This window comes from Pelobates fuscus, chromosome 2 (genome assembly GCF_036172605.1).
Source record: "Pelobates fuscus isolate aPelFus1 chromosome 2, aPelFus1.pri, whole genome shotgun sequence".
NCBI lineage: Eukaryota > Metazoa > Chordata > Amphibia > Anura > Pelobatidae > Pelobates > Pelobates fuscus.
In genome coordinates, this window is record NC_086318.1 from 286,332,582 (window position 1) to 286,359,198 (window position 26,617).

Genomic DNA, 26,617 nt, shown 5'->3' on the forward strand with positions numbered 1-26,617 from the left:
AGACGCTTCTGGATAGGGAAAAAAGTGGTCTGATTATGACATCATAATGTAAAAAAGAAATAAACAAAAGCTTTCGGCACCTGAGGTTCCTAGTTGGTCTCCCATACAAGTACTAACCGGACCCGAGTATGGATGGCTTCCGAGATCTGACGAGATCAGGCATTTTCAGACTGGTATGGCCGTAAGAGAAATTAAGAGAATGCGATCTCGCTAATGTTGGTAGAATATCAAACTCTGGTTGCGACAAAAGACAAGACGCTTCTGGATAGGGAAAAAATATGTCTGATTATGACATCATAATGCAAAAAAGAAATAAACAAAAGCTTACGGCACCTGAGGTTCCTAGTTGGTCTCCCATACAAGTACAAACCAGGCCCAAGTCTGGATGGCTTCCGAGATCTGACGAGATCAGGCATTTTAAGACTGGTATGGCCGTAAGTGAAATTAAGAGAATGCGATCTCGTTAATGTTGGTAGAATATCAAACTCTGGTTGCGACAAAAGACAAGAAGCTTCTGGATAGGGAAAAAAGTGGTCTGATTATGACATCATAATGCAAAAAAGAAATAAACAAAAGCTTACGACACCTGAGGTTCCTAGTTGGTCTCCCATACAAGTACTAACCAGGCCCGTGTCTGGATGGCTTCCGAGATCTGGCACTTTCAGACTGGTATGGCCGTAAGTGAAATTAAGAGAATGCGATCTCGCTAATGTTGGTAGAATATCAAACTCTGGTTGCGACAAAAGACAAGACGCTTCTGGATAGGGAAAAAAGTGGTCTGATTATGACATCATAATGCAAAAAAGAAATAAACAAAAGCTTACGGCACCTGAGGTTCCTAGTTGGTCTCCCATAGGGAAAAAAGTGGTCTGATTATGACATCATAATGCAAAAAAGAAATAAACAAAAGCTTACGGCACCTGAGGTTCCTAGTTGGTCTCCCATACAAGTACTAACCAGGCCCAAGTCTGGATGGCTTCCGAGATCTGACGAGATCAGGCATTTTCAGACTGGTATGGCCGTAAGTGAAATTAAGAGAATGCGATCTCGCTAATGTTGGTAGAATATCAAACTCTGGTTGCGACAAAAGACAAGACGCTTCTGGATAGGGAAAAAAGTGGTCTGATTATGACATCATAATGCAAAAAAGAAATAAACAAAAGCTTACGGCACCTGAGGTTCCTAGTTGGTCTCCCATAGGGAAAAAAGTGGTCTGATTATGACATCATAATGCAAAAAAGAAATAAACAAAAGCTTACGGCACCTGAGGTTCCTAGTTGGTCTCCCATACAAGTACTAACCAGGCCCAAGTCTGGATGGCTTCCGAGATCTGGCATTTTCAGACTGGTATGGCCGTAAGTGAAATTAAAAGAATGCGATCTCGCTAATGTTGGTAGAATATCAAACTCTGGTTGCGACAAAAGACAAGACGCTTCTGGATAGGGAAAAAAGTGGTCTGATTATGACATCTTAATGCAAAAAAGAAATAAACAAAAGCTTACGGCACCTGAGGTTCCTAGTTGGTCTCCCATACAAGTACTAACCAGGCCCAGGTCTGGATGGCTTCCGAGATCTGACGAGATCAGGAATTTTCAGACTGGTATGGCCGTAAGTGAAATTAGGAGAATGCGATCTCGTTTATGTTGGTAGAATATCAAACTCTGGTTGCGACAAAAGACAAGATGCTTCTGGATAGGGAAAAAAGTGGTCTGATTATGACATCATAATGCAAAAAAGAAATAAACAAAAGCTTACGGCACCTGAGGTTCCTAGTTGGTATCCCATAGGGAAAAAAGTGGTCTGATTATGACATCATAATGCAAAAAAGAAATAAACAAAAGCTTACGGCACCTGAGGTTCCTAGTTGGTCTCCCATGCAAGTACTAACCAGGCCCGAGTCTGAATGGCTTCCGAGATTTGACGAGATCAGGCATTTTCAGACTGGTATGGCTGTAAGTGAAATTAAGTGAATGCGATCTCGCTAATGTTGGTAGAATATCAAACTCTGGTTGCGACAAAAGACAAGACTCTTCTGGATAGGGAAAAAAGTGGTCTGATTATGACATCATAATGCAAAAAAGAAATAAACAAAAGCTTACGGCACCTGAGGTTCCTAGTTGGTCTCCCATAGGGAAAAAAGTGGTCTGATTATGACATCATAATGCAAAAAAGAAATAAACAAAAGCTTACGGCACCTGAGGTTCCTAGTTGGTCTCCCATTCAAGTACTAACCAGGCCCAAGTCTGGATGGCTTCCGAGATCTGACGAGATCAGGCATTTTCAGACTGGTATGGCCGTAAGTGAAACTAAGCGAATGCGATCTCGCTAATGTTGGTAGAATATCAAACTCTGGTTGCGACAAAAGACAAGACGCTTCTGGATAGGGAAAAAAGTGGTCTGATTATGACATCATAATGCAAAAAAGAAATAAACAAAAGCTTACGGCACCTGAGGTTCCTAGTTGGTCTCCCATACAAGTACTAACCAGGCCCAAGTCTGGATGGCTTGCGATATCTGATGAGATCAGGCATTTTCAGACTGGTATGGCCGTAAATGAAATTAAGAAAATGCGATCTCGCTAATGTTGGTAGAATATCAAACTCTGGTTGCGACAAAAGACAAGACGCTTCTGGATAGGGAAAAAAGTGGTCTGATTATGACATCATAATGCAAAAAAGAAATAAACAAAAGCTTACGGCACCTGAGGTTCCTAGTTGGTCTCCCATAGGGAAAAAAGTGGTCTGATTATGACATCATAATGCAAAAAAGAAATAAACAAAAGCTTACGGCACCTGAGGTTCCTAGTTGGTCTCCCATACAAGTACTAACCAGGCCCAAGTCTGGATGGGTTCCGAGATCTGACGAGATCAGGCATTTTCAGACTGGTATGGCCGTAAGTGAAATTAAGAGAATGCGATCTCGCTAATGTTGGTAGAATATCAAACTCTGGTTGCGACAAAAGACAAGACGCTTCTGGATAGGGAAAAAAGTGGTCTGATTATAACATCATAATGCAAAAAAGAAATAAACAAAAGCTTACGGCACCTGAGGTTCCTAGTTGGTCTCCCATAGGGAAAAAAGTGGTCTGATTATGACATCATAATGCAAAAAAGAAATAAACAAAAGCTTACGGCACCTGAGGTTCCTAGTTGGTCTCCCATACAAGTACTAACCAGGCCCAAGTCTGGATGGCTTCCGAGATCTGGCATTTTCAGACTGGTATGGCCGTAAGTGAAATTAAGAGAATGCGATCTCGCTAATGTTGGTAGAATATCAAACTCTGGTTGCGACAAAAGACAAGACGCTTCTGGATAGGGAAAAAAGTGGTCTGATTATAACATCATAATGCAAAAAAGAAATAAACAAAAGCTTACGGCACCTGAGGTTCCTAGTTGGTCTCCCATAGGGAAAAAAGTGGTCTGATTATGAAATCATAATGCAAAAAAGAAATAAACAAAAGCTTACGGCACCTGAGGTTCCTAGTTGGTCTCCCATACAAGTACTAACCAGGCCCAAGTCTGGATGGCTTCCGAGATCTGGCATTTTCAGACTGGTATGGCCGTAAGTGAAATTAAGAGAATGCGATCTCGCTAATGTTGGTAGAATATCAAACTCTGGTTGCGACAAAAGACAAGACGCTTCTGGATAGGGAAAAAAGTGGTCTGATTATGACATCATAATGGAAAAAAAGAAATTAACAAAAGCTTACGGCACCTGAGGTTCCTAGTTGGTCTCCCTTAGGGAAAAAAGTGGTCTGATTATGACATCATAATGCAAAAAATAAATAAACAAAAGCTTACGGCACCTGAGGTTCCTAGTTGGTCTCCCATACAAATACTAACCAGGCCCGAGTCTGGATGGCTTCCGAGATCTGGCATTTTCAGACTGGTATGGCCGTAAGTGAAATTAAGAGAATGCGATCTCGCTAATGTTGGTAGAATATCAAACTCTGGTTGCGACAAAAGACAAGACGCTTCTGGATAGGGGAAAAAGTGGTCTGATTATGACATCATAATGCAAAAAAGAAATAAACAAAAGCTTACGGCACCTGAGGTTCCTAGTTGGTCTCCCAGTCAAGTACTAACCAGGCCCGAGTCTGGATGGCTTCCGAGATCTGACGAGATCAGGCATTTTCAGACTGGTATGGCCGTAAGGGAAATTAAGAGAATGCGATCTCGCTAATGTTGGTAGAATATCAAACTCTGGTTGCGACATAAGACAAGACGCTTCTGGATAGGGAAAAAAGTGGTCTGATTATGACATCATAATGCAAAAAAGAAATAAACAAAAGCTTACGGCACCTGAGGTTCCTAGCTGGTCTCCCATATAAGTACTAACCAGGCCCGAGTCTGGATGGCTTCCGAGATCTGACGAGATCAGGCATTTTCAGACTGGTATGGCCGTAAGGGAAATTAAGAGAATGCGATCTCGCTAATGTTGGTAGAATATCAAACTCTGGTTGCGACAAAAGACAAGACGCTTCTGGATAGGGAAAAAAGTGGTCTGATTATGACATCATAATGCAAAAAAGAAATAAACAAAAGCTTACGGCACCTGAGGTTCCTAGTTGGTCTCGCATACAAGTACTAACCAGGCCCAAGTCTGGATGGCTTCTGAGATCTGACGAGATCAGGCATTTTCAGACTGGTATAGCTGTAAGTGAAATTAAGAGAATGCGATCTCGCTAATGTTGGTAGAATATCAAACTCTGGTTGAGACAAAAGACAAGACGCTTCTGGATACGGAAAAAAGTGGTCTGATTATGACATCATAATGCAAAAAAGAAATAAACAAAAGCTTACGGCACCTGAGGCTCCTAGTTGGTCTCCCATAGGGAAAAAAGTGGTCTGATTATGACATCATAATGCAAAAAAGAAATAAACAAAAGCTTACGGCACCTGAGGTTCCTAGTTGGTCTCCCATACAAGTACTAACCAGGCCCGAGTCTGGATGGCTTCCGAGATTTGACGAGATCAGGCATTTTCAGACTGGTATGGCCGTAAGTGAAATTAAGAGAATGCGATCTCGCTAATGTTGGTAGAATATCAAACTCTGGTTGCGACAAAAGACAAGACGCTTCTGGATAGGGAAAAAAGTGGTCTGATTATGACATCATAATGCAAAAAAGAAATAAACAAAAGCTTACGGCACCTGAGGTTCCTAGTTGGTCTCCCATACAAGTACTAACCAGGCCCGTGTCTGGATGGCTTCTGAGATCTGGCATTTTCAGACTGGTATGGCCGTAAGTGAAATTAAGAGAATGCGATCTCGCTAATGTTGGTAGAATATCAAACTCTGGTTGCGACAAAAGACAAGACGCTTCTGGATAGGGAAAAAAGTGGTCTGATTATGACATCATAATGCAAAAAAGAAATAAACAAAAGCTTACGGCACCTGAGGTTCCTAGTTGGTCTCCCATAGGGAAAAAAGTGGTCTGATTATGACATCATAAAGCAAAAAAGAAATAAACAAAAGCTTACGGCACCTGAGGTTCCTAGTTGGTCTCCCATACAAGTACTAACCAGGCCCAAGTCTGGATGGCTTCCGAGATCTGACGAGATCAGGCATTTTCAGACTGGTATGGCCGTAAGTGAAATTAAGAGAATGCGATCTCGCTACTGTTGGTAGAATATCAAACTCTGGTTGCGACAAAAGACAAGACGCTTCTGGATAGGGAAAAAAGTGGTCTGATTATGACATCATAATGCAAAAAAGAAATAAACAAAAGCTTACGGCACCTGAGGTTCCTAGTTGGTCTCCCATACAAGTACTAACCAGGCCCGAGTCTGGATGGCTTCCGAGATCTGACATTTTCAGACTGGTATGGCCGTAAGTGAAATTAAGAGAATGCGATCTCGCTACTGTTGGTAGAATATCAAACTCTGGTTGCGACAAAAGACAAGACGCTTCTGGATAGGGAAAAAAGTGGTCTGATTATGACATCATAATGCAAAAAAGAAATAAACAAAAGCTTACGGCACCTGAGGTTCCTAGTTGGTCTCCCATAGGGAAAAAAGTTGTCTGATTATGACATCATAATGCAAAAAAGAAATAAACAAAAGCTTACGGCACCTGAGGTTCCTAGTTGGTCTCCCATACAAGTACTAACCAGGCCCGAGTCTGGATGGCTTCCGAGATCTGACGAGATCAGGCATTTTCAGACTGGTATGGCCGTAAGTGAAATTTAGAGAATGCGATCTCGCTAATGTTGGTAGAATATCAAACTCTGGTTGCGACAAAAGACAAGACGCTTCTGGATAGGGAAAAAAGTGGTCTGATTATGACATCATAATGCAAAAAAGAAATAAACAAAAGCTTACGGCACCTGAGGTTCCTAGTTGGTCTCCCAGTCAAGTACTAACCAGGCCCGAGTCTGGATGGCTTCTGAGATCTGACGAGATCAGGCATTTTCAGACTGGTATGGCCGTAAGGGAAATTAAGAGAATGCGATCTCGCTAATGTTGGTAGAATATCAAACTCTGGTTGCGACAAAAGACAAGACGCTTCTGGATAGGGAAAAAAGTGGTCTGATTATGACATCATAATGCAAAAAAGAAATAAACAAAAGCTTACGGCACCTGAGGTTCCTAGTTGGTCTCCCATACAAGTACTAACCAGGCCCGAGTCGGGATGGCTTCCGAGATCTGGCATTTTCAGACTGGTATGGCCGTAAGTGAAATAAAGAGAATGCGATCTCGCTAATGTTGGTAGAATATCAAACTCTGGTTGCGACAAAAGACAAGACGCTTCTGGATAGGGAAAAAAGTGGTCTGATTATGACATCATAATTTAAAAAAGAAATAAACAAAAGCTTACGGCACCTGAGGTTCTTAGTTTGTCTCCCATAGGGAAAAAAGTGGTCTGATTATGACATCATAATGCAAAAAAGAAATAAACAAAAGCTTACGGCACCTGAGGTTCCTAGTTGGTCTCCCATACAAGTACTAACCAGGCCCAAGTCTGGATGGCTTCCGAGATCTGACGAGATCAGGCATTTTCAGACTGGTATGGCCGTAAGTGAAATTAAGAGAATGCGATCTCGTTAATGTTGGTAGAATATCAAACTCTGGTTGCGACAAAAGACAAGACGCTTCTGGATAGGGAAAAAAGTGGTCTGATTATGACATCATAATGCAAAAAAGAAATAAACAAAAGCTTACGGCACCTGAGGTTCCTAGTTGGTCTCCCATAGGGAAAAAAGTGGTCTGATTATGACATCATAATGCAAAAAAGAAATAAACAAAAGCTTACGGCACCTGAGGTTCCTAGTTGGTCTCCCATAGGGAAAAACGTGGTCTGATTATGACATCATAATGCAAAAAAGAAATAAACAAAAGCTTACGGCACCTGAGGTTCCTAGTTGGTCTCCCATACAAGTACTAACGAGGCCCGAGTCTGGATGGCTTCCGAGATCTGACGAGATCAGGCATTTTCAGACTGGTATGGTCGTAAGTGAAATTAAGAGAATGCGATCTCGCTAATGTTGGTAGAATATCAAACTCTGGTTGCGACAAAAGACAAGACGCTTCTGGATAGGGAAAAAAGTGGTCTGATTATGACATCATAATGCAAAAAAGAAATAAACAAAAGCTTACGGCACCTGAGGTTCCTAGTTGGTCTCCCATACAAGTACTAACCAGGCCCGAGTCTGGATGGCTTCCGAGATCTGACGAGATCAGGCATTTTCAGACTGGTATGGCCGTAAGGGAAATTAAGAGAATGCGATCTCGCTAATGTTGGTAGAATATCAAACTCTGGCTGCGACAAAAGACAAGACGCTTCTGGATAGGGAAAAAAGTAGTCTGATTATGACATCATAATGCAAAAAAGAAATAAACAAAAGCTTACGGCACCTGAGGTTCCTAGTTGGTCTCCCATAGGGAAAAAAGTGGTCAGATTATGACATCATAATGCAAAAAAGAAATAAACAAAAGCTTACGGCACCTGAGGTTCCTAGTTGGTCTCCCATACAAGTACTAACCAGGCCCGAGTCTGGATGGCTTCCGAGATCTGACGAGATCAGGCATTTTCAGACTGGTATAGCCGTAAGTCAAATTAAGAGGATGCGATCTCGCTAATGTTGGTAGAATATCAAACTCTGGTTGCGACAAAAGACAAGACGCTTCTGGATAGGGAAAAAAGTGGTCTGATTATGACATCATAATGCAAAAAAGAAATAAACAAAAGCTTACGGCACCTGAGGTTCCTAGTTGGTCTCCCATACAAGTACTAACCAGGCCCGAGTCGGAATGGCTTCCGAGATCTGACAAGATCAGGCATTTTCAGACTGGTATGGCCGTAAGTGAAATTAAGAGAATGCGATCTCGCTAATGTTGGTAGAATATCAAACTCTGGTTGCGACAAAAGACAAGACGCTTCTGGATAGGGAAAAAAGTGGTCTGATTATGACATCATAATGCAAAAAAGAAATAAACAAAAGCTTACGGCACCTGAGGTTCCTAGTTGGTCTCCCATACAAGTACTAACCAGGCCCGAGTCGGAATGGCTTCCGAGATCTGACAAGTTCAGGCATTTTCAGACTGGTATGGCCGTAAGTGAAATTAAGAGAATGCGATCTCGCTAATGTTGGTAGAATATCAAACTCTGGTTGCGACAAAAGACAAGACGCTTCTGGATAGGGAAAAAAGTGGTCTGATTATGACATCATAATGCAAAAAAGAAATAAACTAAAGCTTACGGCACCTGAGGTTCCTAGTTGGTCTCCCCTACAAGTACTAACCAGGCGCGAGTCTGGATGGCTTCCGAGATCTGACGAGATCAGGCATTTTCAGACTGGTATGGCCGTAAGTGAAATTAAGAGAATGCGATCTCGCTAATGTTGGTAGAATATCAAACTCTGGTTGCGACAAAAGACAAGACGCTTCTGGATAGGGAAAAAAGTGGTCTGATTATGACATCATAATGCAAAAAAGAAATAAACAAAAGCTTACGGCATCTGAGGTTCCTAGTTGGTCTCCCATACAAGTACTAACCAGACCCGAGTCTGGATGGCTTCCGAGATCAGATGAGATCAGGCATTTTCAGACTGGTATGGCCGTAAGTGAAATTAAGAGAATGCGATCTCGCTAATGTTGGTAGAATATCAAACTCTGGTTGCGACAAAAGACAAGACGCTTCTGGATAGGGAAAAAAGTGGTCTGATTATGACATCATAATGCAAAAAAGAAATAAACAAAAGTTTACCGCACCTGAGGTTCCTAGTTGGTCTCCCATACAAGTACTAACCAGGCCCGAGTCTGGATGGCTTCTGAGAGCTGATGAGATCAGGCATTTTCAGACTGGTATGGCCGTAAGTGAAATTAAGAGAATGCGATCTCGTTAATGTTGGTAGAATATCAAACTCTGGTTGCGACAAAAGACAAGACGCTTCTGGATAGGGAAAAAAGTGGTCTGATTATGACATCATAATGCAAAAAAGAAATAAACAAAAGCTTACGGCACCTGAGGTTCCTAGTTGGTCTCCCATAGGGAAAAAAGTGGTCTGATTATGACATCATAATGCAAAAAAGAAATAAACAAAAGCTTACGGCACCTGAGGTTCCTAGTTGGTCTCCCATACAAGTACTAACCAGGCCCGAGTCTGGATGGCTTCCGAGATCTGACGAGATCAGGCATTTTCAGACTGGTATAGCCGTAAGCGCAATTAAGAGATTGCGATCTCGCTAATGTTGGTAGAATATCACACTCTGGTTGCGACAAAAGACAAGACGCTTCTGGATAGGGAAAAAAGTGGTCTGATTATGACATCATAATGCAAAAAAGAAATAAACAAAAGCTTACGGCACCTGAGGTTCCTAGTTGGTCTCCCATAGGGAAAAAAGTGGTCTGATTATGACATCATAATGCAAAAAAGAAATAAACAAAAGCTTACGGCACCTGAGGTTCCTAGTTGGTCTCCCATACAAGTACTAACCAGGCCCGAGTCTGGATGGCTTCCGAGATCTGACGAGATCAGGCATTTTCAGACTGGTATAGCCGTAAGGGAAATTAAGAGAATGCGATCTCGCTAATGTTGGTAGAATATCAAACTCTGGTTGCGACAAAAGACAAGACGCTTCTGGATAGGGAAAAAAGTGGTCTGATTATGACATCATAATGCAAAAAAGAAATAAACAAAAGCTTACGGCACCTGAGGTTCCTAGTTGGTCTCCCATACAAGTACTAACCAGGCCCGAGTCTGGATGGCCTCCGAGATCTGACGAGATCAGGCATTTTCAGACTGGTATGGCCGTAAGTGAAATTAAGTGAATGGGATCTCGCTAATGTTGGTAGAATATCAAACTCTGGTTGCGACAAAAGACAAGACGCTTCTGGATAGGGAAAAAAGTGGTCTGATTATGACATCATAATGCAAAAAAGAAATAAACAAAAGCTTACGGCACCTGAGGTTCCTAGTTGGTCTCCCATACAAGTACTAACCAGGCCCGAGTCTGGATGGCTTCCGAGATCTGATGAGATCAGGCATTTTCAGACTGGTATGGCCGTAAGTGAAATTAAGAGAATGCGATCTCGCTAATGTTGGTAGAATATCAAACTCTGGTTGCGACAAAAGACAAGACGCTTCTGGATAGGGAAAAAAGTGGTCTGATTATGACATCATAATGCAAAAAAGAAATAAACAAAAGCTTACGGCACCTGAGGTTCCTAGTTGGTCTCCCATACAAGTACTAACCAGGCCCGAGTCTGGATGGCTTCCGAGATCTGATGAGATCAGGCATTTTCAGACTGGTATGGCCGTAAGTGAAATTAAGAGAATGCGATCTCGCTAATGTTGGTAGAATATCAAACTCTGGTTGCGGCAAAAGACAAGACGCTTCTGGATAGGGAAATAAGTGGTCTGATTATGACATCATAATGCAAAAAAGAAATAAACAAAAGCTTACGGCACCTGAGGTTCCTAGTTGGTCTCCCATACAAGTACTAACCAGTCCCGAGTCTGGATGGCTTCTGAGATCTGATGAGATCAGGCATTTTCAGACTGGTATGGCCGTAAGTGAAATTAAGAGAATGCGATCTCGCTAATGTTGGTAGAATATCAAACTCTGGTTGCGACAAAAGACAAGACGCTTCTGGATAGGGAAAAAAGTGGTCTGATTATGACATCATAATGCAAAAAAGAAATAAACAAAAGCTTACGGCACCTGAGGTTCCTAGTTGGTCTCCCATACAAGAACTAACCAGGCCCGAGTCTGGATGGCTTCCGAAAACTGACAAGATCCGGCATTTTCAGACTGGTATGACCGTAAGTGAAATTAAGAGAATGCGATCTCGCTAATGTTGGTAGAATATCAAACTCTGGTTGCGACAAAAGACAAGACGCTTCTGGATAGGGAAAAAAGTGGTCTGATTATGACATCATAATGCAAAAAAGAAATAAACAAAAGCTTACGGCACCTGAGGTTCCTAGTTGGTCTCCCATACAAGTACTAACCAGGCCCGAGTCTGGATGGCTTCCGAGATCTGACGAGATCAGGCATTTTCAGACTGGTATGGCCGTAAGTGAAATTAAGAGAATGCGATCTCGCTAATGTTGGTAGAATATCAAACTCTGGTTGCGACAAAAGACAAGACGCTTCTGGATAGGGAAAAAAGTGGTCTGATTATGACATCATAATGCAAAAAAGAAATAAACAAAAGCTTACGGCACCTGAGGTTCCTAGTTGGTCTCCCATACAAGTACTAACCAGGCCCGAGTCTGGATGGCTTCCGAGATCTGACGAGATCAGGCATTTTCAGACTGGTATGGCCGTAAGTGAAATTAAGAGAATGCGATCTCGCTAATGTTGGTAGAATATCAAACTCTGGTTGCGACAAAAGACAAGACGCTTCTGGATAGGGAAAAAAGTGGTCTGATTATGACATCATAATGCAAAAAAGAAATAAACAAAAGCTTACGGCACCTGAGGTTCCTAGTTGGTCTCCCATACAAATACTAACCAGGCCCGAGTCTGGATGGCTTCCGAGTTCTGACGAGATTAGGCATTTTCAGACTGGTATGGCTGTAAGTGAAGTTAAGAGAATGCGATCTCGCTAATGTTGGTAGAATATCAAACTCTGGTTGCGACAAAAGACAAGACGCTTCTGGATAGGGAAAAAAGTGGTCTGATTATGACATCATAATGCAAAAAAGAAATAAACAAAAGCTTACGGCACCTGAGGTTCCTAGTTGGTCTCCCATAGGGAAAAAAGTGGTCTGATTATGACATCATAATGCAAAAAAGAAATAAACAAAAGCTTACGGCACCTGAGGTTCCTAGTTGGTCTCCCATACAAGTACTAACCAGGCCCGAGTCTGGATGGCTTCCGAGATCTGACGAGATCAGGCATTTTCAGACTGGTATGGCCGTAAGTAAAATTAAGAGAATGCGATCTCGCTAATGTTGGTAGAATAACAAACTCTGGTTGCGACAAAAGACAAGACGCTTCTGGATAGGGAAAAAAGTGGTCTGATTATGACATCATAATGCAAAAAAGAAATAAACAAAAGCTTACGGCACCTGAGGTTCCTAGTTGGTCTCCCATACAAATACTAACCAGGCCCGAGTCTGGTTGGCTTCCGAGTTCTGACGAGATTAGGCATTTTCAGACTGGTATGGCTGTAAGTGAAGCTAAGAGAATGCGATCTCGCTAATGTTGGTAGAATATCAAACTCTGGTTGCGACAAAAGACAAGACGCTTCTGGATAGGGAAAAAAGTGGTCTGATTATGACATCATAATGCAAAAAAGAAATAAACAAAAGCTTACGGCACCTGAGGTTCCTAGTTGGTCTCCCATACAAGTACTAACCAGGCCCGAGTCTGGATGGCTTCCGAGATCTGACGAGATCAGGCATTTTCAGACTGGTATGGCCGTAAGTGAAATTAAGAGAATGCGATCTCGCTAATGTTGGTAGAATATCAAACTCTGGTTGCGACAAAAGACAAGACGCTTCTGGATAGGGAAATAAGTGGTCTGATTATGACATCATAATGCAAAAAAGAAATAAACAAAAGCTTACGGCACCTGAGTTTCCTAGTTGGTCTCCCATAGGGAAAAAAGTGGTCTGATTATGACATCATAATGCAAAAAAGAAATAAACAAAAGCTTACGGCACCTGAGGTTCCTAGTTGGTCTCCCATACAAGTACTAACCAGGCCCGAGTCTGGATGGTTTCCGAGATCTGACGAGATCAGGCATTTTCAGACTGGTATGGCCGTAAGGGAAATTAAGAGAATGCGATCTCGCTAATGTTGGTAGAATATCAAACTCTGGTTGCGAGAAAAGACAAGACGCTTCTGGATAGGGAAATAAGTGGTCTGATTATGACATCATAATGCAAAAAAGAAATAAACAAAAGCTTACGGCACCTGAGGTTCCTAGTTGGTCTCCCATACAAGTACTAACCAGGCCCGAGTCTGGATGGCTTCTGAGATCTGACGAGATCAGGCATTTTCAGACTGGTATGGCCGTAAGTGAAATTAAGAGAATGCGATCTCGCTAATGTTGGTAGAATATCAAACTCTGGTTGCGACAAAAGACAAGACGCTTCTGGATAGGGAAAAAAGTGGTCTGATTATGACATCATAATGCAAAAAAGAAATAAACAAAAGCTTACGGCACCTGAGGTTCCTAGTTGGTCTCCCATACAAGTACTAACCAGGCCCGAGTCTGGATGGCTTCCGAGATCTGACGAGATCAGGCATTTTCAGACTGGTATGGCCATAAGTGAAATTAAGAGAATGCGATCTCGCTAATGTTGGTAGAATATCAAACTCTGGTTGCGACAAAAGACAAGACGCTTCTGGATAGGGAAAAAAGTGGTCTGATTATGACATCATAATGCAAAAAAGAAATAAACAAAAGCTTACGGCACCTGAGGTTTCTAGTTGGTCTCCCATACAAGTACTAACCTGGCCCGAGTCTGGATGGCTTCCGAGATCTGATGAGATCAGGCATTTTCAGACTGGTATGGCCATAAGTGAAATTAAGAGAATGCGATCTCGCTAATGTTGGTAGAATATCAAACTCTGGTTGCGACAAAAGACAAGACGCTTCTGCATAGGGAAAAAAGTGGTCTGATTATGACATCATAATGCAAAAAATAAATAAACAAAAGCTTACGGCACCTGAGGTTCCTAGTTGGTCTCAAATACAAGTACTAACCAGGCCCGAGTCTGGATGGCTTCCGAGATCTGACGAGATCAGGCATTTTCAGACTGGTATGGCCGTAAGGGAAATTAAGAGAATGCGATCTCGCTAATGTTGGTAGAATATCAAACTCTGGTTGCGACAAAAGACAAGACGCTTCTGGATAGGGAAAAAAGTGGTCTGATTATGACATCATAATGCAAAAAAGAAATAAAAAAAAGCTTACGGCACCTGAGGTTCCTAGTTGGTCTCCCATAGGGAAAAAAGTGGTCTGATTATGACATCATAATGCAAAAATGAAATAAACAAAAGCTTACAGCACCTGAGGTTCCTAGTTGGTCTCCCATACAAGTACTAACCAGGCCCGAGTCTGGATGGCTTCCGAGATATGACGAGATCAGGCATTTTCAGACTGGTATGGCCGTAAGTGAAATTAAGAGAATGCGATCTCGCTAATGTTGGTAGAATATCAAACTCTGGTTGCGACAAAAGACAAGACGCTTCTGGATAGGGAAAAAAGTGGTCTGATTATGACATCATAATGCAAAAAAGAAATAAACAAAAGCTTACGGCACCTGAGGTTCCTAGTTGGTCTCCCATACAAGTACTAACCATGCCTGAGTCTGGATGGCTTCCAAGATCTGACGAGATCAGGCATTTTCAGACTGGTATGGCCGTAAGTGAAACGAAGAGAATGCGATCTCGCTAATGTTGGTAGAATATCAAACTCTGGTTGCGACAAAAGACAAGACGCTTCTGGATAGGGAAATAAGTGGTCTGATTATGACATCATAATGCAAAAAAGAAATAAACAAAAGCTTACGGCACCTGAGGTTCCTAGTTGGTCTCCCATAGGGAAAAAAGTGGTCTGATTATGACATCATAATGCAAAAAAGAAATAAACAAAAGCTTACGGCACCTGAGGTTCCTAGTTGGTCTCCCATACAAGTACTAACCAGGCCCGAGTCTGGATGGCTTCCGAGATCTGACGAGATCAGGCATTTTCAGACTGGTATGGCCATAAGTGAAATTAAGAGAATGCGATCTCGCTAATGTTGGTAGAATATCAAACTCTGGTTGCGACAAAAGACGACGCTTCTGGATAGGGAAAAAAGTGGTCTGATTATGACATCATAATGCAAAAAAGAAATAAACAAAAGCTTACGGCACCTGAGGTTCCTAGTTGGTCTCCCATAGGGAAAAAAGTGGTCTGATTATGACATCATAATGCAAAAAAGAAATAAACAAAAGCATACGGCACCTGAGGTTCCTAATTGGTCTCCCATACAAGTACTAACCAGGCCTGAGTCTGGATGGCTTCCGAGATCTGACGAGATCAGGCATTTTCAGAATGGTATGTCCGTAAGTGAAATTAAGAGAATGCGATCTTGCTAATGTTGGTAGAATATCAAACTCTGGTTGCGACAAAAGACAAGACGCTTCTGGATAGGGAAAAAAGTGGTCTGATTATGACATCATAATGCAAAAAAGAAATAAACAAAAGCTTACGGCACCTGAGGTTCCTAGTTGGTCTCCCATAGGGAAAAAAGTGGTCTGATTATGACATCATAATGCAAAAAATAAATAAACAAAAGCTTACGGCACCTGAGGTTCCTAGTTGGTCTCCCATACAAGTATTAACCAGGCCCGATTCTGGATGGCTTCCGAGATCTGATGAGATCAGGCATTTTCAGACTGGTATGGCCGTAAGTGAAATTAAGAGAATGCGATCTCGCTAATGTTGGTAGAATATCAAACTCTAGTTGCGACAAAAGACAAGACGCTTCTGGATAGGGAAAAAAGTGGTCTGATTATGACATCATAATGCAAAAAAGAAAATAAAAAAAAGCTTACGGCACCTGAGGTTCCTAGTTGGTCTCCCATACAAGTACTAAGCAGGCCCGAGTCTGGATGGCTACCGAGATCAGGCATTTTCAGACTGGTATGGCCGTAAGTGAAATTAAGAGAATGCGATCTCGCTAATGTTGGTAGAATATCAAACTCTGGTTGCGACAAAAGACAAGACGCTTCTGGATAGGGAAAAAAGTGGTCTGATTATGACATCATAATGCAAAAAAGAAATAAACAAAAGCTTACGGCACCTGAGGTTTCTAGTTGGTCTCCCATACAAGTACTAACCTGGCCCGAGTCTGGATGGCTTCCGAGATCTGATGAGATCAGGCATTTTCAGACTGGTATGGCCATAAGTGAAATTAAGAGAATGCGATCTCGCTAATGTTGGTAGAATATCAAACTCTGGTTGCGACAAAAGACAAGACGCTTCTGCATAGGGAAAAAAGTGGTCTGATTATGACATCATAATGCAAAAAATAAATAAACAAAAGCTTACGGCACCTGAGGTTCCTAGTTGGTCTCAAATACAAGTACTAACCAGGCCCGAGTCTGGATGGCTTCCGAGATCTGACGAGATCAGGCATTTTCAGACTGGTATGGCCGTAAGGGAAATTAAGAGAATGCGATCTCGCTAATGTTGGTAGAATATCAAACTCTGGTTGCGACAAAAGACAAGACGCTTCTGGATAGGGAAAAAAGTGGTCTGATTATGACATCATAATGCAAAAAAGAAATAAAAAAAAGCTTACGGCACCTGAGGTTCCTAGTTGGTCTCCCATAGGGAAAAAAGTGGTCTGATTATGACATCATAATGCAAAAAAGAAATAAACAAAAGCTTACGGCACCTGAGGTTCCTAGTTGGTCTCCCATACAAGTACTAACCAGGCCCGAGTCTGGATGGCTTCCGAGATCTGACGAGATCAGGCATTTTCAGACTGGTATGGCCGTAAGTGAAATTAAGAGAATGCGATCTCGCTAATGTTGGTAGAATATCAAACTCTGGTTGCGACAAAAGACAAGACGCTTCTGGATAGGGAAAAAAGTGGTCTGATTATGACATCATAATGCAAAAAAGAAATAAACAAAAGCTTACGGCACCTGAGGTTCCTAGTTGGTCTCCCATACAAGTACTAACCAGGCCCGAGTCTGGATGGCTTCCAAGATCTGACGAGATCGGGCATTTTCAGACTGGTATGGCCGTAAGGGAAATGAAGAGATTGCGATCTCGCTAATGTTGGTAGAATATCAAACTCTGGTTGCGACAAAAGACAAGACGCTTCTGGATAGGGAAATAAGGGGTCTGATTATGACATCATAATGCAAAAAAGAAATAAACAAAAGCTTACGGCACCTGAGGTTCCTAGTTGGTCTCCCATAGGGAAAAAAGTGGTCTGATTATGACATCATAATGCAAAAAAGAAATAAACAAAAGCTTACGGCACCTGAGGTTCCTAGTTGGTCTCCCATACAAGTACTAACCAGGCCCGAGTCTGGATGGCTTCCGAGATCTGACGAGATCAGGCATTTTCAGACTGGTATGGCCGTAAGTGAAATTAAGAGAATGCGATCTCGCTAATGTTGGTAGAATATCAAACTCTGGTTGCGACAAAAGACAAGACGCTTCTGGATAGGGAAAAAAGTGGTCTGATTATGACATCATAATGCAAAAAAGAAATAAACAAAAGCTTACGGCACCTGAGGTTCCTAGTTGGTCTCCCATAGGGAAAAAAGTGGTCTGATTATGACATCATAATGCAAAAAAGAAATAAACAAAAGCATACGGCACCTGAGGTTCCTAATTGGTCTCCCATACAAGTACTAACCAGGCCCGAGTCTGGATGGCTTCCGAGATCTGACGAGATCAGGCATTTTCAGACTGGTATGGCCGTAAGTGAAATTAAGAGAATGCGATCTCGCTAATGTTGGTAGAATATCAAACTCTGGTTGCGACAAAAGACAAGACGCTTCTGGATAGGGAAAAAAGTGGTCTGATTATGACATCATAATGCAAAAAATAAATAAACAAAAGCTTACGGCACCTGAGGTTCCTAGTTGGTCTCCCATAGGGAAAAAAGTGGTCTGATTATGACATCATAATGCAAAAAAGAAATAAACAAAAGCTTACGGCACCTGAGGTTCCTAGTTGGTCTCCCATACAAGTACTAACCAGGCCCGATTCTGGATGGCTTCCGAGATCTGATGAGATCAGGCATTTTCAGACTGGTATGGCCATAAGTGAAATTAAGAGAATGCGATCTCACTAATGTTGGTAGAATATCAAACTCTGGTTGCGACAAAAGACAAGATGCTTCTGGATAGGGAAAAAAGTGGTCTGATTATGACATCATAATGCAAAAAAGAAATAAACAAAAGCTTACGGCACCTGAGGTTCCTAGTTGGTCTCCCATACAAGTACTAACCAGGCCCGAGTTTGGATGGCTTCCGAGATCTGACGAGATCAGGCATTTTCAGACTGGTATGGCCGTAAGTGAAATTAAGAGAATGCGATCTCGCTAATGTTGGTAGAATATCAAACTCTGGTTGCGACAAAAGACAAGACGCTTCTGGATAGGGAAAAAAGTGGTCTGATTATGACATCATAATGCAAAAAAGAAATAAACAAAAGCTTACGGCACCTGAGGTTCCTAGTTGGTCTCCCATACAAGTACTAACCAGACCCAAGTCTGGATGGCTTCCGAGATCAGGCATTTTCAGACTGGTATGGCCATAAGTGAAATTAAGAGAATGCGATCTCGCTAATGTTGGTAGAATATCAAACTCTGGTTGCGACAAAAGACAAGACGCTTCTGGATAGGGAAAAAAGTGGTCTGATTATGACATCATAATGCAAAAAAGAAATAAACAAAAGCTTACGGCACCTGAGGTTCCTAGTTGGTCTCCCATAGGGAAAAAAGTGGTCTGATTATGACATCATAATGCAAAAAAGAAATAAACAAAAGCTTACGGCACCTGAGGTTCCTAGTTTGTCTCCCATAGGGAAAAAAAGTGGTCTGATTATGACATCATAATGCAAAAAAGAAATCAACAAAAGCTTGCGGCACCTGAGGTTCCTATTTGGTCTCCCATACAAGTACTAACCAGGCCCGAGTCTAAATGGCTTCCGAGATCTGATGAGATCAGGCATTTTCAGACTGGTATGGCCGTAAGTGAAGTTAAGAGAATGCGATCTCGCTAATGTTGGTAGAATATCAAACTCTGGTTGCGACAAAAGACAAGACGCTTCTGGATAGGGAAAAAAGTGGTCTGATTATGACATCATAATGCAAAAAAGAAATAAACAAAAGCTTACGGCACCTGAGGTTCCTAGTTGGTCTCCCATACAAGTACTAACCAGGCCCGAGTCTGGATGGCTTCCGAGATCTGACGAGATCAGGCATTTTCAGACTGGTATGGCCATAAGTGAAATTAAGAGAATGCGATCTCGCTAATGTTGGTAGAATATCAAACTCTGGTTGCGACAAAAGACAAGACGCTTCTGGATAGGGAAAAAAGTGGTCTGATTATGACATCATAATGCAAAAAAGAAATAAACAAAAGCTTACGGCACCTGAGGTTCCTAGTTGGTCTCCCATACAAGTACTAACCAGGCCCGAGTCTGGATGGCTTCCGAGATCTGACGAGATCAGGCATTTTCAGACTGGTATGGCCGTAAGTGAAATTAAGAGAATGCGATCTCGCTAATGTTGGTAGAATATCAAACTCTGGTTGCGACAAAAGACAAGACGCTTCTGCATAGGGAAAAAAGTGGTCTGATTATGACATCATAATGCAAAAAATAAATAAACAAAAGCTTACGGCACCTGAGGTTCCTAGTTGGTCTCAAATACAAGTACTAACCAGGCCCGAGTCTGGATGGCTTCCGAGATCTGACGAGATCAGGCATTTTCAGACTGGTATGGCCGTAAGGGAAATTAAGAGAATGCGATCTCGCTAATGTTGGTAGAATATCAAACTTTGGTTGCGACAAAAGACAAGACGCTTCTGGATAGGGAAAAAAGTGGTCTGATTATGACATCATAATGCAAAACAGAAATAAACAAAAGCTTACGGCACCTGAGGTTCCTAGTTGGTCTCCCATAGGGAAAAAAGTGGTCTGATTATGACATCATAATGCAAAAAAGAAATAAACTAAAGCTTACGGCACCTGAGGTTCCTAGTTGGTCTCCCATACAAGTACTAACCAGGCCCGAGTCTGGATGGCTTCCGAGATCTGCCGAGATCAGGCATTTTCAGACTGGTACGGCCGTAATAGAAATTAAGAGAATGCGATCTCGCTAATGTTGGTAGAATATCAAACTCTGGTTGCGACAAAAGACAAGACGCTTCTGGATAGGGAAAAAAGTGGTCTGATTATGACATCATAATGCAAAAAAGAAATAAACAAAAGCTTACGGCACCTGAGGTTCCTAGTTGGTCTCCCATACAAGTACTAACCAGGCCCGAGTCTGGATGGCTTCCGAGATCTGACGAGATCAGGCATTTTCAGACTGGTATGGCCGTAAGTGAAATTAAGTGAATGCGATCTCGCTAATGTTGGTAGAATATCAAACTCTGGTTGCGACAAAAGACAAGATGCTTCTGGATAGGGAAAAAAGTGGTCTGATTATGACATCATAATGCAAAAAAGAAATAAACAAAAGCTTACGGCACCTGAGGTTCCTAGTTTGTCTCCCATACAAGTACTAACCAGGCGCGAGTCTGGATGGCTTCCGAGATCTGACGAGATCAAGAATTTTCAGACTGGTATGGCCGTAAGGGAAATTAAGAGAATGCGATCTCGCTAATGTTGGTAGAATATCAAACTCTGGTTGCGACAAAAGACAAGACGCTTCTGGATAGGGAAAAAAGTGGTCTGATTATGACATCATAATGCAAAAAAGAAATAAACAAAAGCTTACGGCACCTGAGGTTCCTAGTTGGTCTCCCATACAAGTACTAACCAGGCCCGAGTCTGGATGGCTTCCGAGATCTGACGAGATCAGGCATTTTCAGACTGGTATGGCCGTAAGTGAAATTAAGAGAATGCGATCTCGCTAATGTTGGTAGATTATCAAACTCTGGTTGCGACAAAAGACAAGACGCTTCTGGATAGGGAAAAAAGTGGTCTGATTATGACATCATAATGCAAAAAAGAAATAAACAAAATCTTACGGCACCTGAGGTTCCTAGTTGGTCTCCCATACAAGTACTAACCAGGCCCGAGTCTGGATGGCTTCCAAGATCTGACGAGATCAGGCATTTTCAGACTGGTATGGCCGTAAGTGAAGTTAAGAGAATGCGATCTCGCTAATGTTGGTAGAATATCAAACTCTGGTTGCGACAAAAGACAAGACGCTTCTGGATAGGGAAAAAAGTGGTCTGATTATGACATCATAATGCAAACAAGAAATAAACAAAAGCTTACGGCACCTGAGGTTTCCAGTTGGTCTCCCATACAAGTACTAACCAGGCCCGAGTCTGGATGGCTTCCGAGATCTGATGAGATCAGGCATTTTCAGACCGGTATGGCCGTAAGTGAAATCAAGAGAATGCGATCTCGCTAATGTTGGTAGAATATCAAACTCTGGTTGCGACAAAAGACAAGACGCTTCTGGATAGGGAAAAAAGTGGTCTGATTATGACATCATAATGCAAAAAAGAAATAAACAAAAGCTTACGGCACCTGAGGTTCCTAGTTGGTCTCCCATAGGGAAAAAAGTGGTCTGATTATGACATCATGATGCAAAAAAGAAATAAACAAAAGCTTACGGCACCTGAGGTTCCTAGTTGGTCTCCCATACAAGTACTAACCAGGCCCAAGTCTGGATGGCTTCCAAGATCTGACGAGATCAGGCATTTTCAGACTGGTATGGCCGTAAGTGAAATTAAGAGAATGCGATCTCGCTAATGTTGTTAGAATATCAAACTCTGGTTGCGACAAAAGACAAGACGCTTCTGGATAGGGAAAAAAGTGGTCTGATTATGACATCATAATGCAAAAAAGAAATAAACAAAAGCTTACGGCACCTGAGGTTCCTAGTTGGTCTCCCATAGTGAAAAAAGTGGTCTGATTATGACATCATAATGCAAGAAAGAAATAAACAAAAGCTTACGGCACCTGAGGTTCCTAGTTGGTCTCCCATACAAGTACTAACCAGGCCCAAGTCTGGATGGCTTCCGAGATCTGACGAGATCAGGCATTTTAAGACTGGTATGGCCGTAAGTGAAATTAAGAGAATGCGATCTCCCTAATGTTGGTAGAATATCAAACTCTGGTTGCGACAAAAGACAAGACACTTCTGGATAGGGAAAAAAGTGGTCTGATTATGACATCATAATGGAAAAAAAGAAATAAACAAAAGCTTACGGCACCTGAGGTTCCTAGTTGGTCTCCCATAGGGAAAAAAGTGGTCTGATTATGACATCATAATGCAAAAAAGAAATAAACAAAAGCTTACGGCACCTGAGGTTCCTAGTTGGTCTCCCATACAAGTACTAACCAGGCCCGAGTCTGGATGGCTTCCGAGATCTGACATTTTCAGACTGGTATGGCCGTAAGTGAAATTAAGAGAATGCAATCTCGCTACTGTTGGTAGAATATCAAACTCTGGTTGCGACAAAAGACAAGACGCTTCTGGATAGGGAAAAAAGTGGTCTGATTATGACATCATAATGCAAAAAAGAAATAAACAAAAGCTTACGGCACCTGAGGTTCCTAGTTGGTCTCCCTTAGGGAAAAAAGTTGTCTGATTATGACATCATAATGCAAAAAATAAATAAACAAAAGCTTACGGCACCTGAGGTTCCTAGTTGGTCTCCCATACAAGTACTAACCAGGCCCGAGTCTGGATGGCTTCCGAGATCTGGCATTTTCAGACTGGTATGGCCGTAAGTGAAATTAAGAGAATGCGATCTCGCTAATGTTGGTAGAATATCAAACTCTGGTTGCGACAAAAGACAAGACGCTTCTGGATAGGGAAAAAAGTGGTCTGATTATGACATCATAATGCAAAAAAGAAATAAACAAAAGCTTACGGCACCTGAGGTTCCTAGTTGGTCTCCCATACAAGTACTAACCAGGCCCAAGTCTGGATGGCTTCCAAAATCTGACGAGATCAGGCATTTTAAGACTGGTATGGCCGTAAGTGAAATTAAGAGAATGCGATCTCGCTAATGTTGTTAGAATATCAAACTCTGGTTGCGACAAAAGACAAGACGCTTCTGGATAGGGAAAAAAGTGGTCTGATTATGACATCATAATGCAAAAAAGAAATAAACAAAAGCTTACGGCACCTGAGGTTCCTAGTTGGTCTCCCATAGGGAAAAAAGTGGTCTGATTATGACATCATAATGCAAAAAAGAAATAAACAAAAGCTTACGGCACCTGAGGTTCCTAGTTGGTCTCCCATACAAGTACTAACCAGGCCCAAGTCTGGATGGCTTCCGAGATCTGGCATTTTCAGACTGGTATGGCCGTAAGTGAAATTAAGAGAATGCGATCTCGCTAATGTTGGTAGAATATCAAACTCTGGTTGCGACAAAAGACAAGACGCTTCTGGATAGGGAAAAAAGTGGTCTGATTATGACATCATAATGGAAAAAAAGAAATAAACAAAAGCTTACGGCACCTGAGGTTCCTAGTTGGTCTCCCATAGGGAAAAAAGTGGTCTGATTATGACATCATAATGCAAAAAAGAAATAAACAAAAGCTTACGGCACCTGAGGTTCCTAGTTGGTCTCCCATACAAGTACTAACCAGGCCCGAGTCTGGATGGCTTCCGAGATCTGACATTTTCAGACTGGTATGGCCGTAAGTGAAATTAAGAGAATGCAATCTCGCTACTGTTGGTAGAATATCAAACTCTGGTTGCGACAAAAGACAAGACGCTTCTGGATAGGGAAAAAAGTGGTCTGATTATGACATCATAATGCAAAAAAGAAATAAACAAAAGCTTACGGCACCTGAGGTTCCTAGTTGGTCTCCCTTAGGGAAAAAAGTTGTCTGATTATGACATCATAATGCAAAAAATAAATAAACAAAAGCTTACGGCACCTGAGGTTCCTAGTTGGTCTCCCATACAAGTACTAACCAGGCCCGAGTCTGGATGGCTTCCGAGATCTGGCATTTTCAGACTGGTATGGCCGTAAGTGAAATTAAGAGAATGCGATCTCGCTAATGTTGGTAGAATATCAAACTCTGGTTGCGACAAAAGACAAGACGCTTCTGGATAGGGAAAAAAGTGGTCTGATTATGACATCATAATGCAAAAAAGAAATAAACAAAAGCTTACGGCACCTGAGGTTCCTAGTTGGTCTCCCATACAAGTACTAACCAGGCCCGAGTCTGGATGGCTTCCAAGATCTGACGAGATCAGGCATTTTCAGACTGGTATGGCCGTAATGGAAATTAAGAGAATGCGATCTCGCTAATGTTGGTAGAATATCAAACTCTGGTTGCGACAAAAGACAAGACGCTTCTGGATAGGGAAAAAAGTGTTCTGATTTTGACATCATAATGCAAAAAAGAAATAAACAAAAGCTTACGGCACCTGAGGTTCTTAGTTGGTCTCCCATAGGGAAAAAAGTGGTCTGATTATGACATCATAATGCAAAAAAGAAATAAACAAACGCTTACGGCACATGAGGTTCCTAGTTGGTCTCCCATACAAGTACTAACCAGGCCCGAGTCTGGATGGCTTCCGAGATCTGACGATATCAGGCATTTTCAGACTGGTATGGCCGTAAGTGAAATTAAGAGAATGCGATCTCGCTAATGTTGGTAGAATATCAAACTCTGGTTGCGACAAAAGACAAGACGCTTCTGGATAGGGAAAAAAGTGGTCTGATTATGACATCATAATGCAAAAAAGAAATAAACAAAAGCTTACGGCACCTGAGGTTCCTAGTTGGTCTCCCATACAAGTACTAACCAGGCCCAAGTCTGGACGGCTTCCGAGATCTGACGAGATCAGGCATTTTCAGACTGGTATGGCCGTAAGTGAAATTAAGAGAATGCGATCTCGTTAATGTTGGTAGAATATCAAACTCTGGTTGCGACAAAAGACAAGATGCTTCTGGATAGGGAAAAAAGTGGTCTGATTATGACATCATAATGCAAAAAAGAAATAAACAAAAGCTTACGGCACCTGAGGTTCCTAGTTGGTCTCCCATACAAGTACTAACCAGGCCCAAGTCTGGATGGCTTCCGAGATCTGATGAGATCAGGCATTTTCAGACTGGTATGGCCGTAAGGGAAATTAAGAGAATGCGATCTCGCTAATGTTGGTAGAATATCAAACTCTGGTTGCGACAAAAGACAAGACGCTTCTGGATAGGGAAAAAAGTGGTCTGATTATGACATCATAATGCAAAAAAGAAATAAACTAAAGCTTACGGCACCTGAGGTTCCTAGTTGGTCTCCCATAGGGAAAAAAGTGGTCTGATTATGACGTCATAATGCAAAAAAGAAATAAACAAAAGCTTACGGCACCTGAGGTTCCTAGTTGGTCTCCCATACAAGTACTAACCAGGCCCGAGTCTGGATGGCTTCCGAGATCTGACGAGATCAGGCATTTTCAGACTGGTATAGCCGTATGAGCAATTAAGAGAATGCGATCTCGCTAATGTTGGTAGAATATCAAACTCTGGTTGCGACAAAAGACAAGACGCTTCTGGATAGGGAAAAAAGTGGTCTGATTATGACATCATAATGCAAAAAAGAAATAAACAAAAGCTTACGGCACCTGAGGTTCCTAGTTGGTCTCCCATACAAGTACTAACCAGGCCCGAGTCTGGATGGCTTCCGAGATCTGACGAGATCAGGCATTTTCAGACTGGTATGGCCGTAATTGAAATTAAGAGAATGCGATCTCGCTAATGTTGGTAGAATATCAAACTCTGGTTGCGACAAAAGACAAGACGCTTCTGGATAGGGAAAAAAGTGGTCTGATTATGACATCATAATGCAAAAAAGAAATAAACAAAAGCTTACGGCACCTGAGGTTCCTAGTTGGTCTCCCATACAAGTACTAACCAGGCCCGAGTCTGGATGGCTTCCAAGATCTGACGAGATCAGGCATTTTCAGACTGGTATAGCCGTAAGTGCAATTAAGAGAATACGATCTCGCTAATGTTGGTAGAATATCAAACTCTGGTTGCGACAAAAGACAAGACGCTTCTGGATAGGGAAAAAAGTGGTCTGATTATGACATCATAATGCAAAAAAGAAATAAACAAAAGCTTACGGCACCTGAGGTTCCTAGTTGGTCTCCCATAGGGAAAAAAGTGGTCTGATTATGACATCATAATGCAAAAAAGAAATAAACAAAAGCTTACGGCACCTGAGGTTCCTAGTTGGTCTCCCATACAAGTACTAACCAGGCCCAAGTCTGGATGGCTTCCGAGATCTGACGAGATCAGGCATTTTCAGACTGGTATGGCCGTAAGTGAAATTAAGAGAATGCGATCTCGCTAATGTTGGTAGAATATCAAACTCTGGTTGCGACAAAAGACAAGACGCTTCTGGATAGGGAAAAAAGTGGTCTGATTATGACATCATAATGCAAAAAAGAAATAAACAAAAGCTTACGGCACCTGAGGTTCCTAGTTGGTCTC

General features: G+C 41.9%; 78 pseudogenes; all 78 read right to left on the reverse strand.

Moving 5' to 3' along the window:
• Window positions 1-68: 68 nt before the first annotated feature.
• On the reverse strand, window positions 69-187 carry LOC134588800 (5S ribosomal RNA; annotated as a pseudogene).
• A 134-nt stretch (window positions 188-321) lies between these two features.
• On the reverse strand, window positions 322-440 carry LOC134596101 (5S ribosomal RNA; annotated as a pseudogene).
• A 468-nt stretch (window positions 441-908) lies between these two features.
• LOC134597389 (5S ribosomal RNA) lies at window positions 909-1,027 on the reverse strand (annotated as a pseudogene).
• A 225-nt stretch (window positions 1,028-1,252) lies between these two features.
• On the reverse strand, window positions 1,253-1,361 carry LOC134589399 (5S ribosomal RNA; annotated as a pseudogene).
• A 134-nt stretch (window positions 1,362-1,495) lies between these two features.
• Window positions 1,496-1,614, reverse strand: LOC134594147 (5S ribosomal RNA; annotated as a pseudogene).
• Window positions 1,615-1,839: 225 nt separating this feature from the next.
• On the reverse strand, window positions 1,840-1,958 carry LOC134588141 (5S ribosomal RNA; annotated as a pseudogene).
• Window positions 1,959-2,183: 225 nt separating this feature from the next.
• LOC134594437 (5S ribosomal RNA) lies at window positions 2,184-2,302 on the reverse strand (annotated as a pseudogene).
• Window positions 2,303-2,436: 134 nt separating this feature from the next.
• On the reverse strand, window positions 2,437-2,555 carry LOC134588005 (5S ribosomal RNA; annotated as a pseudogene).
• A 225-nt stretch (window positions 2,556-2,780) lies between these two features.
• On the reverse strand, window positions 2,781-2,899 carry LOC134595265 (5S ribosomal RNA; annotated as a pseudogene).
• Window positions 2,900-3,124: 225 nt separating this feature from the next.
• LOC134589400 (5S ribosomal RNA) lies at window positions 3,125-3,233 on the reverse strand (annotated as a pseudogene).
• A 225-nt stretch (window positions 3,234-3,458) lies between these two features.
• LOC134589401 (5S ribosomal RNA) lies at window positions 3,459-3,567 on the reverse strand (annotated as a pseudogene).
• Window positions 3,568-4,036: 469 nt separating this feature from the next.
• LOC134595112 (5S ribosomal RNA) lies at window positions 4,037-4,155 on the reverse strand (annotated as a pseudogene).
• Window positions 4,156-4,289: 134 nt separating this feature from the next.
• On the reverse strand, window positions 4,290-4,408 carry LOC134595394 (5S ribosomal RNA; annotated as a pseudogene).
• Window positions 4,409-4,542: 134 nt separating this feature from the next.
• Window positions 4,543-4,661, reverse strand: LOC134588262 (5S ribosomal RNA; annotated as a pseudogene).
• Window positions 4,662-4,886: 225 nt separating this feature from the next.
• On the reverse strand, window positions 4,887-5,005 carry LOC134597058 (5S ribosomal RNA; annotated as a pseudogene).
• A 468-nt stretch (window positions 5,006-5,473) lies between these two features.
• LOC134597401 (5S ribosomal RNA) lies at window positions 5,474-5,592 on the reverse strand (annotated as a pseudogene).
• Window positions 5,593-6,060: 468 nt separating this feature from the next.
• On the reverse strand, window positions 6,061-6,179 carry LOC134590221 (5S ribosomal RNA; annotated as a pseudogene).
• A 134-nt stretch (window positions 6,180-6,313) lies between these two features.
• On the reverse strand, window positions 6,314-6,432 carry LOC134589535 (5S ribosomal RNA; annotated as a pseudogene).
• A 468-nt stretch (window positions 6,433-6,900) lies between these two features.
• LOC134597412 (5S ribosomal RNA) lies at window positions 6,901-7,019 on the reverse strand (annotated as a pseudogene).
• Window positions 7,020-7,335: 316 nt separating this feature from the next.
• Window positions 7,336-7,454, reverse strand: LOC134588352 (5S ribosomal RNA; annotated as a pseudogene).
• A 134-nt stretch (window positions 7,455-7,588) lies between these two features.
• Window positions 7,589-7,707, reverse strand: LOC134594588 (5S ribosomal RNA; annotated as a pseudogene).
• Window positions 7,708-7,932: 225 nt separating this feature from the next.
• Window positions 7,933-8,051, reverse strand: LOC134595009 (5S ribosomal RNA; annotated as a pseudogene).
• Window positions 8,052-8,185: 134 nt separating this feature from the next.
• Window positions 8,186-8,304, reverse strand: LOC134598259 (5S ribosomal RNA; annotated as a pseudogene).
• A 134-nt stretch (window positions 8,305-8,438) lies between these two features.
• Window positions 8,439-8,557, reverse strand: LOC134588535 (5S ribosomal RNA; annotated as a pseudogene).
• A 134-nt stretch (window positions 8,558-8,691) lies between these two features.
• Window positions 8,692-8,810, reverse strand: LOC134588401 (5S ribosomal RNA; annotated as a pseudogene).
• A 134-nt stretch (window positions 8,811-8,944) lies between these two features.
• LOC134594340 (5S ribosomal RNA) lies at window positions 8,945-9,063 on the reverse strand (annotated as a pseudogene).
• A 134-nt stretch (window positions 9,064-9,197) lies between these two features.
• LOC134587810 (5S ribosomal RNA) lies at window positions 9,198-9,316 on the reverse strand (annotated as a pseudogene).
• A 225-nt stretch (window positions 9,317-9,541) lies between these two features.
• On the reverse strand, window positions 9,542-9,660 carry LOC134597014 (5S ribosomal RNA; annotated as a pseudogene).
• Window positions 9,661-9,885: 225 nt separating this feature from the next.
• LOC134595559 (5S ribosomal RNA) lies at window positions 9,886-10,004 on the reverse strand (annotated as a pseudogene).
• A 134-nt stretch (window positions 10,005-10,138) lies between these two features.
• Window positions 10,139-10,257, reverse strand: LOC134596188 (5S ribosomal RNA; annotated as a pseudogene).
• A 134-nt stretch (window positions 10,258-10,391) lies between these two features.
• On the reverse strand, window positions 10,392-10,510 carry LOC134595798 (5S ribosomal RNA; annotated as a pseudogene).
• A 134-nt stretch (window positions 10,511-10,644) lies between these two features.
• Window positions 10,645-10,763, reverse strand: LOC134595810 (5S ribosomal RNA; annotated as a pseudogene).
• Window positions 10,764-10,897: 134 nt separating this feature from the next.
• LOC134595596 (5S ribosomal RNA) lies at window positions 10,898-11,016 on the reverse strand (annotated as a pseudogene).
• A 387-nt stretch (window positions 11,017-11,403) lies between these two features.
• Window positions 11,404-11,522, reverse strand: LOC134590233 (5S ribosomal RNA; annotated as a pseudogene).
• A 134-nt stretch (window positions 11,523-11,656) lies between these two features.
• LOC134590244 (5S ribosomal RNA) lies at window positions 11,657-11,775 on the reverse strand (annotated as a pseudogene).
• Window positions 11,776-11,909: 134 nt separating this feature from the next.
• On the reverse strand, window positions 11,910-12,028 carry LOC134588734 (5S ribosomal RNA; annotated as a pseudogene).
• A 225-nt stretch (window positions 12,029-12,253) lies between these two features.
• On the reverse strand, window positions 12,254-12,372 carry LOC134590256 (5S ribosomal RNA; annotated as a pseudogene).
• A 134-nt stretch (window positions 12,373-12,506) lies between these two features.
• On the reverse strand, window positions 12,507-12,625 carry LOC134597810 (5S ribosomal RNA; annotated as a pseudogene).
• A 134-nt stretch (window positions 12,626-12,759) lies between these two features.
• On the reverse strand, window positions 12,760-12,878 carry LOC134590268 (5S ribosomal RNA; annotated as a pseudogene).
• Window positions 12,879-13,103: 225 nt separating this feature from the next.
• Window positions 13,104-13,222, reverse strand: LOC134594430 (5S ribosomal RNA; annotated as a pseudogene).
• A 134-nt stretch (window positions 13,223-13,356) lies between these two features.
• LOC134594542 (5S ribosomal RNA) lies at window positions 13,357-13,475 on the reverse strand (annotated as a pseudogene).
• A 134-nt stretch (window positions 13,476-13,609) lies between these two features.
• LOC134594860 (5S ribosomal RNA) lies at window positions 13,610-13,728 on the reverse strand (annotated as a pseudogene).
• A 134-nt stretch (window positions 13,729-13,862) lies between these two features.
• LOC134596208 (5S ribosomal RNA) lies at window positions 13,863-13,981 on the reverse strand (annotated as a pseudogene).
• Window positions 13,982-14,115: 134 nt separating this feature from the next.
• Window positions 14,116-14,234, reverse strand: LOC134588955 (5S ribosomal RNA; annotated as a pseudogene).
• A 225-nt stretch (window positions 14,235-14,459) lies between these two features.
• Window positions 14,460-14,578, reverse strand: LOC134587670 (5S ribosomal RNA; annotated as a pseudogene).
• A 134-nt stretch (window positions 14,579-14,712) lies between these two features.
• On the reverse strand, window positions 14,713-14,831 carry LOC134588886 (5S ribosomal RNA; annotated as a pseudogene).
• A 225-nt stretch (window positions 14,832-15,056) lies between these two features.
• On the reverse strand, window positions 15,057-15,175 carry LOC134594861 (5S ribosomal RNA; annotated as a pseudogene).
• A 567-nt stretch (window positions 15,176-15,742) lies between these two features.
• On the reverse strand, window positions 15,743-15,861 carry LOC134587823 (5S ribosomal RNA; annotated as a pseudogene).
• Window positions 15,862-16,239: 378 nt separating this feature from the next.
• LOC134596209 (5S ribosomal RNA) lies at window positions 16,240-16,358 on the reverse strand (annotated as a pseudogene).
• Window positions 16,359-16,492: 134 nt separating this feature from the next.
• LOC134588957 (5S ribosomal RNA) lies at window positions 16,493-16,611 on the reverse strand (annotated as a pseudogene).
• A 225-nt stretch (window positions 16,612-16,836) lies between these two features.
• LOC134590281 (5S ribosomal RNA) lies at window positions 16,837-16,955 on the reverse strand (annotated as a pseudogene).
• Window positions 16,956-17,089: 134 nt separating this feature from the next.
• On the reverse strand, window positions 17,090-17,208 carry LOC134595151 (5S ribosomal RNA; annotated as a pseudogene).
• Window positions 17,209-17,433: 225 nt separating this feature from the next.
• Window positions 17,434-17,552, reverse strand: LOC134590292 (5S ribosomal RNA; annotated as a pseudogene).
• Window positions 17,553-17,777: 225 nt separating this feature from the next.
• Window positions 17,778-17,896, reverse strand: LOC134596207 (5S ribosomal RNA; annotated as a pseudogene).
• A 225-nt stretch (window positions 17,897-18,121) lies between these two features.
• Window positions 18,122-18,240, reverse strand: LOC134597520 (5S ribosomal RNA; annotated as a pseudogene).
• Window positions 18,241-18,374: 134 nt separating this feature from the next.
• On the reverse strand, window positions 18,375-18,493 carry LOC134596172 (5S ribosomal RNA; annotated as a pseudogene).
• A 560-nt stretch (window positions 18,494-19,053) lies between these two features.
• Window positions 19,054-19,172, reverse strand: LOC134597411 (5S ribosomal RNA; annotated as a pseudogene).
• A 134-nt stretch (window positions 19,173-19,306) lies between these two features.
• LOC134594862 (5S ribosomal RNA) lies at window positions 19,307-19,425 on the reverse strand (annotated as a pseudogene).
• A 134-nt stretch (window positions 19,426-19,559) lies between these two features.
• LOC134590304 (5S ribosomal RNA) lies at window positions 19,560-19,678 on the reverse strand (annotated as a pseudogene).
• A 134-nt stretch (window positions 19,679-19,812) lies between these two features.
• LOC134588958 (5S ribosomal RNA) lies at window positions 19,813-19,931 on the reverse strand (annotated as a pseudogene).
• A 225-nt stretch (window positions 19,932-20,156) lies between these two features.
• LOC134588454 (5S ribosomal RNA) lies at window positions 20,157-20,275 on the reverse strand (annotated as a pseudogene).
• Window positions 20,276-20,409: 134 nt separating this feature from the next.
• LOC134590315 (5S ribosomal RNA) lies at window positions 20,410-20,528 on the reverse strand (annotated as a pseudogene).
• A 134-nt stretch (window positions 20,529-20,662) lies between these two features.
• LOC134589346 (5S ribosomal RNA) lies at window positions 20,663-20,781 on the reverse strand (annotated as a pseudogene).
• Window positions 20,782-20,915: 134 nt separating this feature from the next.
• LOC134590326 (5S ribosomal RNA) lies at window positions 20,916-21,034 on the reverse strand (annotated as a pseudogene).
• A 134-nt stretch (window positions 21,035-21,168) lies between these two features.
• Window positions 21,169-21,287, reverse strand: LOC134596365 (5S ribosomal RNA; annotated as a pseudogene).
• A 134-nt stretch (window positions 21,288-21,421) lies between these two features.
• LOC134594314 (5S ribosomal RNA) lies at window positions 21,422-21,540 on the reverse strand (annotated as a pseudogene).
• A 225-nt stretch (window positions 21,541-21,765) lies between these two features.
• Window positions 21,766-21,884, reverse strand: LOC134595319 (5S ribosomal RNA; annotated as a pseudogene).
• A 225-nt stretch (window positions 21,885-22,109) lies between these two features.
• LOC134594550 (5S ribosomal RNA) lies at window positions 22,110-22,228 on the reverse strand (annotated as a pseudogene).
• An 803-nt stretch (window positions 22,229-23,031) lies between these two features.
• Window positions 23,032-23,150, reverse strand: LOC134587678 (5S ribosomal RNA; annotated as a pseudogene).
• A 225-nt stretch (window positions 23,151-23,375) lies between these two features.
• On the reverse strand, window positions 23,376-23,484 carry LOC134589403 (5S ribosomal RNA; annotated as a pseudogene).
• An 803-nt stretch (window positions 23,485-24,287) lies between these two features.
• LOC134598221 (5S ribosomal RNA) lies at window positions 24,288-24,406 on the reverse strand (annotated as a pseudogene).
• Window positions 24,407-24,631: 225 nt separating this feature from the next.
• LOC134588905 (5S ribosomal RNA) lies at window positions 24,632-24,750 on the reverse strand (annotated as a pseudogene).
• A 134-nt stretch (window positions 24,751-24,884) lies between these two features.
• LOC134596319 (5S ribosomal RNA) lies at window positions 24,885-25,003 on the reverse strand (annotated as a pseudogene).
• A 134-nt stretch (window positions 25,004-25,137) lies between these two features.
• On the reverse strand, window positions 25,138-25,256 carry LOC134596979 (5S ribosomal RNA; annotated as a pseudogene).
• Window positions 25,257-25,481: 225 nt separating this feature from the next.
• Window positions 25,482-25,600, reverse strand: LOC134596831 (5S ribosomal RNA; annotated as a pseudogene).
• A 134-nt stretch (window positions 25,601-25,734) lies between these two features.
• LOC134595697 (5S ribosomal RNA) lies at window positions 25,735-25,853 on the reverse strand (annotated as a pseudogene).
• A 134-nt stretch (window positions 25,854-25,987) lies between these two features.
• LOC134597098 (5S ribosomal RNA) lies at window positions 25,988-26,106 on the reverse strand (annotated as a pseudogene).
• Window positions 26,107-26,331: 225 nt separating this feature from the next.
• LOC134597424 (5S ribosomal RNA) lies at window positions 26,332-26,450 on the reverse strand (annotated as a pseudogene).
• Window positions 26,451-26,617: the final 167 nt, after the last annotated feature.